General features: G+C 40.1%; 1 non-coding gene across 1 annotated transcript; it reads right to left on the reverse strand.

The window, feature by feature from the left end:
• Positions 1-239: 239 nt before the first annotated feature.
• LOC137943282 (small nucleolar RNA R71) lies at positions 240-346 on the reverse strand. The gene has a single exon (XR_011110621.1). It is a non-coding gene; the product is annotated as a small nucleolar RNA R71 (small nucleolar RNA).
• Between the last annotated feature and the right edge of the window lie 8,508 nt (positions 347-8,854).

An 8,854-nucleotide genomic window follows, 5' to 3' on the forward strand; every position in this document is an offset into this window, starting at 1 on the left:
CATTCTATGGGTTGGAGAAAGAGGACCCATATTACCACATCAAGGAATTCTTAGATATTTGTGCAACTTTTAAATTCCAGAATTTCTCAGATGACTCTATCCGGTTAAGACTTTTTCCATTTTCACTTAAGGATAAGGCCAAGTCTTGGCTTAATTCCTTAGAGGTGGGCAGCATTACTTCATGGGACACATTAGTCACAAAATTTTTGTCCAAGTACTTTCCCATTCAGAGAACTACAGCCCTCAGGAGAGAAATCTCCAACTTTATGCAGCAGGAGGGTGAACACTTTTATGAGGCTTGGGAGAAATAGAAGGATTTGATCCGTAGGTGTCCTCATCATGGGTTTGAGAAATGGCATTTAGTGCAATACTTTTATCAAGGTCTTACACCTCAGGTTAGATCCATGGTAGATGCAACGAGTGGTGGGAGTTTGATGGGTAAGAGTGCTAGTGAGGCATGGGATTTTTTTGAAACGTTGAGTGATCAATCTCAGCAATGGGGTTCGTCATTTAATGTTGATAGGAGATCCCACGAAGCCAAAAGAGGGGGTCTCTATGAGGTTAGTGAAACACCTATGCTCATGGCCAAGATTGAAGGGTTGACTAGAAAAATTGATGCCCTTATGGTATCCAAGAGTTCACCTGCTCCTAACCCATCTACTGTCTGTGCCATATGCTCTGGTTCATCTCATCCCACACAAATGTGTCCATCTAGTTCATCCTACCCAGAGCTCATTGAGGACTTGAATGCAGTCCAGAATTTTCATAGACCAAACCGGAACGATCCTTTTTCAGAAACATATAATCCGGGTTGGGCTAGGCACCCAAATTTCTCATGGTCCAAGGGCCCACAGGTTGGGGGTCCTCCAGGGTTTACTCAACCCCAAGCTCTGCGCCCACACTTCACTCAACAACCATTGATTCCACAAAAACCTTCACTTGAGGATACACTTCAATTATTCATGCAGAATACATAGTCCTCCATTGCTAAACTTGAAATGCAAGTGAGTCAGTTGGCCAGCCACATGAGTGAACAAGCACAAAATAGACTCCCGAGTCAAACCATTCCTAACCCCAAAAGCACACATGAGAGTGAGTTGAGTTCCAAACCCCACCATGAGCAAGCCAAAGCCATAACCACCCTTAGGAGTGGTCGTGAGTTGAACAATGGGGTAGGGACCACTAAGTCTAAGGAGTCAAAGGATGACAATGGCGACACATCATTGAGTGAAGAACCTCCAAGTTCTCCACCAACAGCCAAGCAGATCCCTACCCAAGTCCCATTAGCTCCTTATCCGCAGAAGTTATCGGGCCCACCTAGGAAAGGAGATAGCATGCATGAAACGTTGGAACTGTTTAGTAAGGTTCACATTAACATTCCACTTCTTGATGTTATTAGGCAAGCGCCTGCCTATGCACGATTTTTGAAAGACCTTCGTACACAGAAGAGAAAACAACATGTTAACAAAAAGGTCTTTCTTACTGAGAATGTAAGCTCAATTCTGAAGCATAACACTCCTCCTAAAGTTAAAGATCCTGGATGTCCCACAATTTCATGTGTCATTGGTGAACATACCATCCAGAGAGCTCTTCTTGACTTAGGGGCAAGTGTGAATTTGCTTCCTTTCTTTGTGTACCAGCAATTAGGTTTGGGGGAATTGAAGCCTACTCCCATCACACTTCAACTAGCTGACCGTTTTGTCAAGATACCATGAGGAATAGTTGAAGATGTTTTGATAAAAGTGGACAAATTTCTGTTCCCGGTTGATTTCATTGTTCTTGATACAGAACCAGTAGTCGATGTGACCAACCAAATTCCTGTCATCCTAGGATGTCCCTTCTTAGCCACATCTAATGCTATCATTCATTGTAAAAGTGGTGAGTTGGAATTGTCTTTTGGAAATTTTAAGGTCTCATTGAATGTATTTAATGCCGGGCACCACCCACTTGAGTCTGATGATCTGCGTCCTGCATTTAATATAGAAACTGTTATGCTTGATAACGAATCCACTCTTGAATCTTTTGAGTCTTGCATAACATCTTTAGACATGGACTATTTTGATGAGGAAACATATTTTCGAGAGGTTAATTCTTTACTCAATTTTGTACCTCTGTTGGAGGAAGCTTATGAGGTTATCACAACTGAACATCCACAAGATCTTCCTCTTGACTTGGACAAACCTCTTGAAACTTCCAAGCTAGACCTTAAGCCACTTCCTCCCACATTGAAGTATGCATTCTTGGGACCCATGAACTCATTACCAGTCATTATTTCCTCTTATTTGAGTACTGAGCAGGAGGAACAATTGATTGAAGTTTTACAAGCACACAGAGAGGCATTGGGGTGGACTCTTGATGCCTTAAAAGGGATTAGCCCCTCCATATGCATGCATCGTATTCATTTGGAGGAGGGGACTAAAGCCTCACGTGAGGTACAACGTAGGTTAAATCCCCATATGCTGGAGGTTGTGAGAGAAGAAGTCATCAGGTTGCTTGTGACAGGAATCATTTACCCTATTTTCGATAGCACCTGGGTGAGTCCAATTCAAGTTGTCCCTAAGAAAGGGGGGATAACGACAATGAAAAATGAGAGTGGTGAATTGATTCCCACAAGAACTACCACCAAGTGGCGTGTCTGCATTGACTATAGAAAACTGAATTCCGCCACTCGGAAGGATCACTTCCCACTACCTTTCATTGATCAGGTACTAGAGCGATTGGCCGGCCACAATTTTTATTGCTTCTTAGATGGATACTCTGGCTACAATCAAATTCCCATTGCTCCAGAAGACCAGGAAAAGACCACAGTCACGTGTCCGTTTGGCACCTATGCTTACAGACGCATGCCTTTTGGTTTATGCAATGCGCCAGCCACTTTCCAACGATGCATGATGAGTATCTTTTCTGACATGATTGGTGAATTTTTAGAGGTCTTTATGGATGACTTTTCTGTGTTTGGCTCTAGTTTTGATACATGTCTGCACAATCTTTCACTCGTATTGTCCCGTTGCATTAAGTCCAATTTAGTCTTGAATTGGGAAAAATGCCACTTCATGGTGAAATAAGGAATTGTTTTAGGACATGTAGTGTCTGAGCGGGGTGTAGAAGTGGACAAAGCCAAGGTTGACCTAATTGCCAATCTGCCACCACCTACTTCTGTGAAGGGGTTGCGTTCTTTCCTTGGCCATGCTGGGTTCTATAGGCGTTTCATTAAAGAGTTTAGCAAAATTTCTCGTCCTTTGACGAATTTACTTGCTCAAGATGTTGCTTTCGCCTTTGATGATGCCTGTATTCATGCTTTTGAAACACTGAAGATTTGTTTGTCCACTGCACCCATTGTCCAACCCCCTATTTGGTCTTTGCCTTTTGAGTTGATGTGTGATGCCTCTGACTATGCATTGGGGGCTGTTTTGGGGCAAAAGACGGATAAAATGCCCTGTGTCATTCAATATGCTAGCCGAAATCTTCATGATGCTCAATTGAATTATACTACCACTGAGAAGGAGTTGCTAGCTATTGTGTTTGCCTTGAACAAATTCAGATCATATCTGTTAGGGTGAAAGGTTATAGTGTTCACTGATCATTCTGCTTTGAAGTACTTATTATCCATCAAGGACACTAAACCTCGCTTGATTAGATGGATCTTGCAATTGCAAGAATTTGACCTTGAGATTCGAGATAAGAAGGGTTGTGAGAATGTTGTTGCTGATCATCTATCTAGGATCTGTGTAGTACCTCAGGAAGGATTCCTTCCTTTAAGTGATTCCTTCCCTGATGAATAACTTCTCCAAGTATCCCAGTTGCCTTGGTTTGCTGACATAGTCAACTATCTTGTAACTCATAAGATTCCTGATTATTGGAGTAAACAAGATAGGTTGAAATTCTTTTCCCAAGTCAAACATTTTTTTTGGGATGACCCTTATTTGTTCAAGGTGTGTTCTGACCAAGTCATTAGGCGTTGTGTACATGAGCAAGACTTTGCCAACATTCTTGAATTTTGTCATTCCCACGCATGTGGTGGACATTTTGGTGCTAGAAAGACCGCGGCTAAAGTCTTGCAATGTGGTTTCTATTGGCCTTCATTATTTAGAGATGCCCATGAGTTTTGTCAGGTGTGTGATAAATGCCAACAAACTGGTTGTTTGTCTAGGAAGAACATGATGCCTCTTAACCCCATTCTTATTGTTGAATTGTTTGATGTGTGGGGTATTGACTTCATGGGTGCTTTTCCTGTCACGTTCGGCTATCAATACATTCTTGTTGCTGTTGAATATGTTTCTAAATGGATTGAAGCTATATCATGTAAGACAAATGATCACAAAGTGGTAGTAAAGTTTTTAAAAGAAAATATCTTTAATCGGTTTGGTACCCCGAGAGCGATCATCAGTGATGGGGGATCTCATTTTTGTAACAGAGCATTTGAGACCTTATTGAAGAAATATTCCATCACTCATCGGGTGTCCACTCCGTACCACCCGCAAACTTCTGGTCAAGTGGAAATCTCTAATAGGGAGATCAAACGGATTTTGGAGAAGTCGGTTCACTTTGATAGGAAAGATTGGTCCACTCGATTGGACGATGCTTTATGGGCCTATCGAACCGCTTATAAGACTCTGATTGGGATGTCTCCATTTCGCCTAGTATTCGGAAAAGCATGTCATCTACCTGTTGAGCTTGAGCATAGAGCTTATTGGGCCATTAAGGCTTTAAATTTTGATTTAACTCAAGCGGGTGAGGAGAGAAAGTTGCAATTGAATGAGTTGGAGGAGATACGTCATGATGCTTATGAGAATGCCAAACTGTATAAGGAGCGAACAAATCTTTTACATGATAAATCTATTTTTCGCAAGTCTTTTACTGTTGGGCAGAATGTCTTACTTTATAACTCACGATTGCATTTGTTTCCAGGGAAGCTAAGATCCAGGTGGTCCGGTCCATTTGAAGTTACACAGGTGTTTCCTCATAGCGCTATTGAGATCCGCAATCACGGAGATGGGTCGAGCTTCAAAGTTAACGGTCAGAGGCTCAAACCGTATCTTGAGAATATCCCCACACCGGAGGAAGTGATGGTGATTTTCTTGGAGGAACCTGTCATTTCATCTTGAATGCGTCAGAGTCTTGCTTACGACTATAAACTTAGCACATTGTGGGCAATCCCCACATTTCTATCCCTTTGTACATTACAGTTTTATTTTTATTTTATTTTTTTTGGTTTATTCATACTCTCTTGCCGGCTGAGAGCATAAATGGTTCCAGTAGTCGATGACCAGACTTTTGGTCCCTAGTTTGAGAGGTCTGTACTCAAACAACCATTCTGGGATTGACCAGTTCGATCTTGAAGTATTGAATGAAAACCTTATAGTGAGTAACTTAAGGACTTGTGTTCAGCGCGTGATTCCTGCTGCCTTCAGTGGCCAGTCACATGGAGATTTCTTCAAAGTGTGATGTGGGATAGCGGTTTCATCTATGGATGATTACCTACGGGTACGGTTGATACGAGTAAACCTTCTTCGAGGGAGACTATGTATCATTCCTGGGGGTCTTTATTATTCTTTTTTTTTTTTTTGTAGTCGTTATAGTGTTTTAACTTTTCCCCATTGAGGACAATGTCAGGTTTAGGTTTGGGGGGGGAAAACGACTCTTTTATGTCTTAGCAATAATTTTCTTTTGATTTCTGTTACCGGTTTTCAAATTACTCCTCTTAGTATGTGGTTAACATTAGTAGAGTTAAAATAAGTTGTTCAAATGTGTTTCAAAAATTTTCGTAAATTTGTGTAGAATATGCCTATTAGAAATCTGATATCATTTGTTGTGATTCATGAGAATTCAGTGGGATAACTTACTATTGCATTAGACTTGGAATTTAGTTGCAAAAGAGAACATGTAAATGTAGTGTTGATCTATGTTAGTCTGAATAGTCCTGTATGCCTGTTTGAACTCAATCTTTTTTATACCTCAGTGAAATTCCTTGTTGTAATGTATGAATGCGAAGGGAAATACTCTTGCTTGCAAAAGACAGATAACTTCAGAAACAGCCTGGGCAAACCCAGGGACATGCACCAGAACAGTAGGTTACTTAAAAATAAGTGCATGTGCAGTGAAGACGAATACAAAATGGTGGTAATACCAAAAGTATTCAGTGAAACAAAAATTACGCTGGTAATAGCAAAAGTGCGCTGGTAATAGTGTAAAATGGTTTTCAATCTGGAAGCAATGAGTTTCTTAACTTTGAAGATGAATTGTAATTTGAAAGAAGTTGCAAGTCAAGATTGAAATTGGTATATTTCTTCTGTGAGATTGTCAGACAACAAGCTTACTCTACTATTTTCTCTTAATTGTGATGTGACCAGGATTTTATTGTTATTTGTTGCCTCTTTGTTCTGTTGAAGTAATAGCTTATGGGTCACATTGGTTCAAGTGGAGTAACAATGAGTGTATTTGGATTGATAATAGGCTACATTTTACACAGGTTTTAATATTTCGCAAGATGTCATATGAATTTCAGATATTTTACGATACTAAGTATTAGTCATATGCTAATGAGGAGTAAATTTTCTTCAGTTTTTCTTTTTATATTATTGATTTAGATGAATTTTGTGGGTAAATTCCATGCAAACCCTCACGAGACATAACTCGTCCACTACTGCAGAGTAGGGGTTTAACGGCTTGTTGCATGCGCTAAATGCAATCGTGCTCCCTACGAAAGTGGCATTTTGTTTTCCTAGGCTTAATTTTGGTTCGATTGTTGTTTTGCTAGGGACTAGCAAAGATTTAGGTTTGGCGGTGTGATAGATGCCATATTCTGACATGAGAACTAGGTTAATTATAATAGAATAACCTTTATAATTGTGTTATAGGTGGTTACTTATCGGTTTTCAAATGAAATGAGAATTTATTGAATTTGGCATTAATCACTGTCGATATTGCATATTTCTCCCTCCTGAATTATATTTCATTATTTTTTTAGTCTTATTTCTTCCTAAAATGCTTTTTATAGATTCAATTATGGAATTTTAGGAGAATTTGGGTGGAGAAGAAGATATTTACCAAAATGCCCTTAGTGAAATGGAGGTAATTTCTAGGGCAAATCGTTTTAAAATAAAAAAAATCATATTTAAAGGGAGAGGCGTCGAACGAGAGAGGGGAGGAGCGTGAAAGGAAAAGGGAGAGTATTGAAAAACAGAGGAGCACCATCGACCGAAACAGGGGAGGATCCGAGAGGAGTTCCCCACCGCCGTTCGCCGAGCCACCGTCGTCCACCGTCGTCCACCACCATCCGGCAACCGAGAACAGACCCGAGGAGAGCTCGAGAGAGTCTCCGTCGCGGTGATTTCGACGCTGCCATTCTTTGCTCGCCAGGCCGGGAGGGGATCCGAGACGGCTTCTCCGGTGCCACTTCTTCTTTCCGACCATCCTCCGGCGTCGTTTACATATTCCGACCAGTCCCGGAGCCATTCCGACTCCAACCGAGACTCGAGAGAGCCGGTTAGAGAACGTCAGCTCTGTTTCGCTCTTCGCCGGACGTTACCTCCGTCCGTCGGCTTCTAACCGTCATCGCCGGCGTCGTCTCTACCTCCAGCCATTCACTATTGCTACCCGACGCCACCAATTTCCCAGAAATTGCAGCACCCGTGAGAACGAGTTGCTGCCCGAGCGAGAGGAGGAAGAAGGGGAGTAATTCGTCATTATTGAATTTAATTTTTTATATGGTTTGAACTTAGGTTTTGAATGTTAATTGAATCTGATTTGATAATTAAGGTTTATTTAAGATTTTTTTTCTTGATATTTGATTAAATTAGTTAATTAGGGTAAGATTATAATTGAGGTTGGATTTTGGTATTTTAATCCGATTTCTGTCTTTAACTCTAGGCGCCTGAGAGGGGCTAGACGCAAGGATTGAGAATTCGGATTCGTGGTTACGTGGCGCTCGAGAGAGACACGAATCACGGTAAAATCCAAAGTTGATAATTTTAGCATCATCACAATAGGAAATTAATTCTCTGCATTCTATTGTAATCCGATCTTTGTCATTAACTCTAGGCGCCCGAGAGGGGCTAGACGGAAGGATTGAGAATCCGGATTCGTGGTTACGTGGCGCTCGAGAGAGGCACGAATCACGGTAAAATCCAGAGTTGACGTTTCCTGTTGTGCAAGTAGTTAATTAAATTATTGCTTGATAATTTAGGATATAATTAGTGTTTAGTTCATATTAATTCATCATATTTGGTTAGGCTAGTTGATTGAAGAATACACAAAATTCAATCCTCCCTGTGGATATGACCCTCGCTTACTGCTAGATTACATGAACGATTCGTACACTTGTGAGGTATAAAAATCGATGTAACTAAAATTCTACATCACCTCACTTCTTGTGTCTTTCTTGCTTATTTTTATCTTTCTTTCAATCTTTTTTCTTGCTTTTTTGTTTTTTTTTTCATAATTACAGAAAGAATAAAAAGAGAGATAGGTAGATAGAAAAAATAAGGAAAAAAATAAAGGAAGAAAGAAATATGAAAGGAAAAAGAAGGAGAAGAGAAGAAAGAAGTGGAGAAAGAAAGAATTAAAGAAATAAAGTAAAAAGAAGAATGAAAGAAAGAAAGAAATAAAGAAAGAATGGATGAAGAAGAAAAAGGAGAAATAAAAAAGTAAGAAAAGAGAAAGATTGGAACAAGAAAGGCTTTCTTTCTTCATTTCTTCAACTTTCTTTCAATCTTACCAATTTCATTTTTTGTTCTTCTTCTCTTTTCTTCCTTTATTCTTTCTTTCTTTGTTTCTTCCTCTCTTCTTTTGTCTTTATTTTTTATTTTCATCTTTCTTTCTATCTTGTTTCTTGCGCTTTTTGTTTCTTTTTGTC

Source organism: Aristolochia californica, unplaced genomic scaffold (assembly GCF_029961685.1).
Source record: "Aristolochia californica isolate CCGP_79_NKW_82.1479 unplaced genomic scaffold, dmAriCali1.0.hap1 SCAF_10, whole genome shotgun sequence".
Taxonomy (NCBI): Eukaryota; Viridiplantae; Streptophyta; class Magnoliopsida; order Piperales; family Aristolochiaceae; genus Aristolochia; species Aristolochia californica.